The sequence below is a fragment of the Schistocerca piceifrons genome, unplaced genomic scaffold (genome assembly GCF_021461385.2).
Source record: "Schistocerca piceifrons isolate TAMUIC-IGC-003096 unplaced genomic scaffold, iqSchPice1.1 HiC_scaffold_941, whole genome shotgun sequence".
Classification (NCBI taxonomy): Eukaryota; Metazoa; Arthropoda; class Insecta; order Orthoptera; family Acrididae; genus Schistocerca; species Schistocerca piceifrons.
Genome location: NW_025729214.1, coordinates 57,501 through 62,544, shown reverse-complemented (window position 1 = coordinate 62,544; position 5,044 = coordinate 57,501). Strand labels below are relative to the sequence as shown.

Here is a 5,044-nt window from a genome sequence, read left to right as displayed (position 1 = left end):
GCCAGGACACCGGGGCTCTGCCCAACAGACGCGAACCGAGGCCCGCGGAAGGACAGGCTGCGCACCCGGGCCGTAGGCCGGCACCCAGCGGGTCGCGACGTCCTACTAGGGGAGAAGTGCGGCCCACCGCACACCGGAACGGCCCCCACCCCGCGGCGAGTGGAAAGGCAACCGGACACGACCCCGCCGCAGATTGCTCCGCGCGGGCGGCCGGCCCCCATCTGCCGAGGGCGGAGGCCAGTGGCCGGATGGGCGTGAAATCTCACCCGTTCGACCTTTCGGACTTCTCACGTTTACCCCAGAACGGTTTCACGTACTTTTGAACTCTCTCTTCAAAGTTCTTTTTCACTTTCCCTCACGGTACTTGTTCGCTATCGGTCTCGTGGTCATATTTAGTCTCAGATGGAGTTTACCACCCACTTGGAGCTGCACTCTCAAGCAACCCGACTCGAAGGAGAGGTCCCGCCGACGCTCGCACCGGCCGCTACGGGCCTGGCACCCTCTACGGGCCGTGGCCTCATTCAAGTTGGACTTGGGCTCGGCGCGAGGCGTCGGGGGTAGTGGACCCTCCCAAACACCACATGCCACGACAGGCGGCAGCCTGCGGGGTTCGGTGCTGGAACTCTTCCCTGTTCGCTCGCCGCTACTGGGGGAATCCTTGTTAGTTTCTTTCTCCTCCGCTTTAGTAATATGCTTAAATTCAGCGGGTAGTCTCGCCTGCTCTGAGGTCGTTGTACGAGGTGTCGCACGCCACACCGCCAGCCGGCTGTGCACGCTACCGAGAAAGTACCGGTATGCGAACCGCCAGGCGACGGGCGCGCATCGCACGTTTGAGGAGACGCGGCCGGCCCCACAGGCGGCCGCGACACTCCCAGGTCTGCGAAGCGGGGCAAACGCCGCGCGCTTCAGTATACGTAGCCGACCCTCAGCCAGACGTGGCCCGGGAACGGAATCCATGGACCGCAATGTGCGTTCGAAACGTCGATGTTCATGTGTCCTGCAGTTCACATGTCGACGCGCAATTTGCTGCGTTCTTCATCGACCCACGAGCCGAGTGATCCACCGTCCTGGGTGATCTTTTCTCAGTTTCCGCCGTCCTCTTTCGAGACGGTCGCATAGGCGGGAGTGAGGCGTGTGGCGGCCCCTGTTCCAGCGTTCTGTGTCCAACGGCCTCACGGCCGACGGGCGTCGTACGGCTCCACACCGGAGCGGACAGGCACTCGGGCGAAAGTCATTCAAAACCGGCGCCAGGCGCCAGGTGCCGCAGGCCAGCCGCTCCAGCGCTTCAGCGCTCGTACCACACAACATTGCCGCTAGTTTTGAGAGGCACGCGTGGTTCCGCACGCGGCGCACGGCTACGGCGAGCCGTACAGGTAGCGTGTTGCGCGACACGACACGCCACATCGAAAGACATGGCAGTCTAGTCGGTAATGATCCTTCCGCAGGTTCACCTACGGAAACCTTGTTACGACCTTTTACTTCCTCTAAATGATCAAGTTTGGTCATCTTTCCGGTAGCATCGGCAACGACAGAGTCAATGCCGCGTACCAGTCCGAAGACCTCACTAAATCATTCAATCGGTAGTAGCGACGGGCGGTGTGTACAAAGGGCAGGGACGTAATCAACGCGAGCTTATGACTCGCGCTTACTGGGAATTCCTCGTTCATGGGGAACAATTGCAAGCCCCAATCCCTAGCACGAAGGAGGTTCAGCGGGTTACCCCGACCTTTCGGCCTAGGAAGACACGCTGATTCCTTCAGTGTAGCGCGCGTGCCGGGCCCAGAACATCTAAGGGCATCACAGACCTGTTATTGCTCAAATCTCGTGCGGCTAGAAGCCGCCTGTCCCTCTAAGAAGAAAAGTAATCGCTGGACAGCACGAAGGATGTCACGCGACTAGTTAGCAGGCTAGAGTCTCGTTCGTTATCGGAATTAACCAGACAAATCGCTCCACCAACTAAGAACGGCCATGCACCACCACCCACCGAATCAAGAAAGAGCTATCAATCTGTCAATCCTTCCGGTGTCGGGCCTGGTGAGGTTTCCCGTGTTGAGTCAAATTAAGCCGCAGGCTCCACTCCTGGTGGTGCCCTTCCGTCAATTCCTTTAAGTTTCAGCTTTGCAACCATACTTCCCCCGGAACCCAAAAGCTTTGGTTTCCCGGAGGCTGCCCGCCGAGTCATCGGAGGAACTGCGGCGGATCGCTGGCTGGCATCGTTTATGGTTAGAACTAGGGCGGTATCTGATCGCCTTCGAACCTCTAACGTTTCGTTCTTGATTAATGAAAACATACTTGGCAAATGCTTTCGCTTCTGTTCGTCTTGCGACGATCCAAGAATTTCACCTCTAACGTCGCAATAACGAATGCCCCCCCGCCTGTCCCTATTAATCATTACCTCGGGTTCCGAAAACCAACAAAATAGAACCGAGGTCCTATTCCATTATTCCATGCACACAGTATTCAGGCGGGCTTGCCTGCTTTAAGCACTCTAATTTGTTCAAAGTAAACGTGCCGGCCCACCGAGACACTCAATAAAGAGCACCCTGGTAGGATTTCAACGGGGTCCGCCTCGGGACGCACGAGCACGCACGGGGCGGTCGCACGCCTTCGGCTCGCCCCACCGGCAGGACGTCCCACGATACATGCCAGTTAAACACCGACGGGCGGTGAACCAACAGCGTGGGACACAAATCCAACTACGAGCTTTTTAACCGCAACAACTTTAATATACGCTATTGGAGCTGGAATTACCGCGGCTGCTGGCACCAGACTTGCCCTCCAATAGATACTCGTTAAAGGATTTAAAGTGTACTCATTCCGATTACGGGGCCTCGGATGAGTCCCGTATCGTTATTTTTCGTCACTACCCTCCCCGTGCCGGGAGTGGGTAATTTGCGCGCCTGCTGCCTTCCTTGGATGTGGTAGCCGTTTCTCAGGCTCCCTCTCCGGAATCGAACCCTGATTCCCCGTTACCCGTTACAACCATGGTAGGCGCAGAACCTACCATCGACAGTTGATAAGGCAGGACATTTGAAAGATGCGTCGCCGGTACGAGGACCGTGCGATCAGCCCAAAGTTATTCAGAGTCACCAAGGCAAACGGACCGACGAGCCGACCGATTGTTTTGATCTAATAAAAGCGTCCCTTCCATCTCTGGTCGGGACTCTGTTTGCATGTATTAGCTCTAGAATTACCACAGTTATCCAAGTAACGTGGGGTACGATCTAAGGAACCATAACTGATTTAATTGAGCCATTCGCGGTTTCACCTTAATGCGGCTTGTACTGAGACATGCATGGCTTAATCTTTGAGACAAGCATATGACTACTGGCAGGATCAACCAGGGAGCTGCGTCAACTAGAGCTGAGCAGCCGGCCGCCCGGGAGTGTGTCCCGGGGGCCCGCTGCGAACACGCAAGCGTCCGCTCAATCATTCTGCAAACAGGAGGAGGCTGAGCTCCCCTGCACAATACACCTCGAAACCCTCTCAGGTCCCGCGCGGCGCGCAGCGCCGTCCCAAGTACTTGGTCGGGTTCGAGAGAGGCGCAATCGCCCGGAGTTAGGCGAGTAGACGCTTTCCGGTGCGACCACCCGTGCTCCCAACTGAGCTTGCCGCTGCCGACAGAGGCCCGGGAGCGTTGCTGTCGTGGCATTGCCGCGGGAGACAACACGCGCCACCTACGGTGACCGGCAGCTCCAACGCCAGCGCCACAGAAGGACAAAAGGCCCCACTTGGGTGCCGAAGCGAACTCTCCCAGCACAGCGCACGCGCCAACACATCCGCACAGCTGCGATACAAACCACCAGCGAGAACCGCTGGGGCGACCGAGCAGCAGACGGCGTCGCGGCGCCGAGCGCCGGGCGGCAGCGCATCCTCAACGCACACAGTCCTCAATCGGACCAGCACACTGAAGATGTCCACCGCGCTTCGCACCCGGGCCCGCGAGGACCTACTTTGGCCGCACGGCGCCGCGCGCAGGGTGCGCCGGCGCGCAGCTGCGACGCCTGCCGCGTCCGTCGGCCGGGCGCGCCTGCCACTGGCCGCCCCCACCAGCCGGCCTGTAGCGCGTGCGCCCACGCACCGCGCGGCCAGCACGCCGGGAGGCGCCCCCCTCACCGGCCGGGGACGGTCCCCACCCAGCCACCCGCCGCGTATCGCTTCACACCCAGATGCCGTTCAGTTTGTCGTCGGCATGGGTGGGGTATCGCTGGAACAACCGGTTAGTACCTCAACCTATCGTCGCCATCACCGATTCACCCCTAGCGAGAACAACCGCACCACAACAGGTTACCATTTGTTCATTTGCGTAACTTCACCAGAAAACGCAGGCGTCCATCGCCATTTGCAACTTCCACGATTATTGCATGCCTGTGTCAGGTGTCACGCCACACTACGTCTGCCCACATACACGCAACAAAATGTGCACGCCTAGGACAATACGTGGAAGGTGGCCCCCGTACGTATGCGATGTCCCATTGCTCGAACGACTGTCAACCGGCCTCTGTAGCATGTCGCAGATATGGAACGCGGTGCACCATGCCATCACGGTGTGTGAGGAGAGACGACTAGGTCCGGAATACATCAACAGACAGCTCATGCTGATCGCCATCCACGCGTCCGTTCCTCCCACACGTCTCTATGGCGTACCACACTGCAATCCAGCTCTCATAGGGAGACGACACGTAGCTGCGTGCACAATATTTGCACTGTATGGTCCGCCGTTTTTGGGCGCAGTCGTTGTACGGTCACACATGTGCCACGATGTATCATTCAGTACATAAGGACGAATGTGCAGTACAGATTGTGGTTTACCGCGTACGACATTAGCGGACAGTTGACACAGGCCGCACCACAACGTAGCCTGAGTACGTCGCATGCGGAGGGCATTGAACATGCAAAGTTCTCACCAACCAGCTTGCGAAGGCAGGGGGCAAGGTGGGGACGTGGGGAGGGGCGGCATGTACGTCCTGCTGCCATCCACATTACAGTGTACAGCAGGAGCATGTGGAAAGTGAGCAAGACTTGCAAGGTGTTTAACATGAAG

General features: G+C 58.3%; 2 non-coding genes across 2 annotated transcripts; both read right to left on the bottom strand.

Annotated features, from left to right (window-relative positions):
- Positions 1-919: 919 nt before the first annotated feature.
- On the bottom strand, positions 920-1,074 carry LOC124772503. The gene has a single exon (XR_007014067.1). It is a non-coding gene; the product is annotated as a 5.8S ribosomal RNA (ribosomal RNA).
- A 354-nt stretch (positions 1,075-1,428) lies between these two features.
- LOC124772496 lies at positions 1,429-3,347 on the bottom strand. Its single transcript, XR_007014064.1, has one exon. It is a non-coding gene; the product is annotated as a small subunit ribosomal RNA (ribosomal RNA).
- Between the last annotated feature and the right edge of the window lie 1,697 nt (positions 3,348-5,044).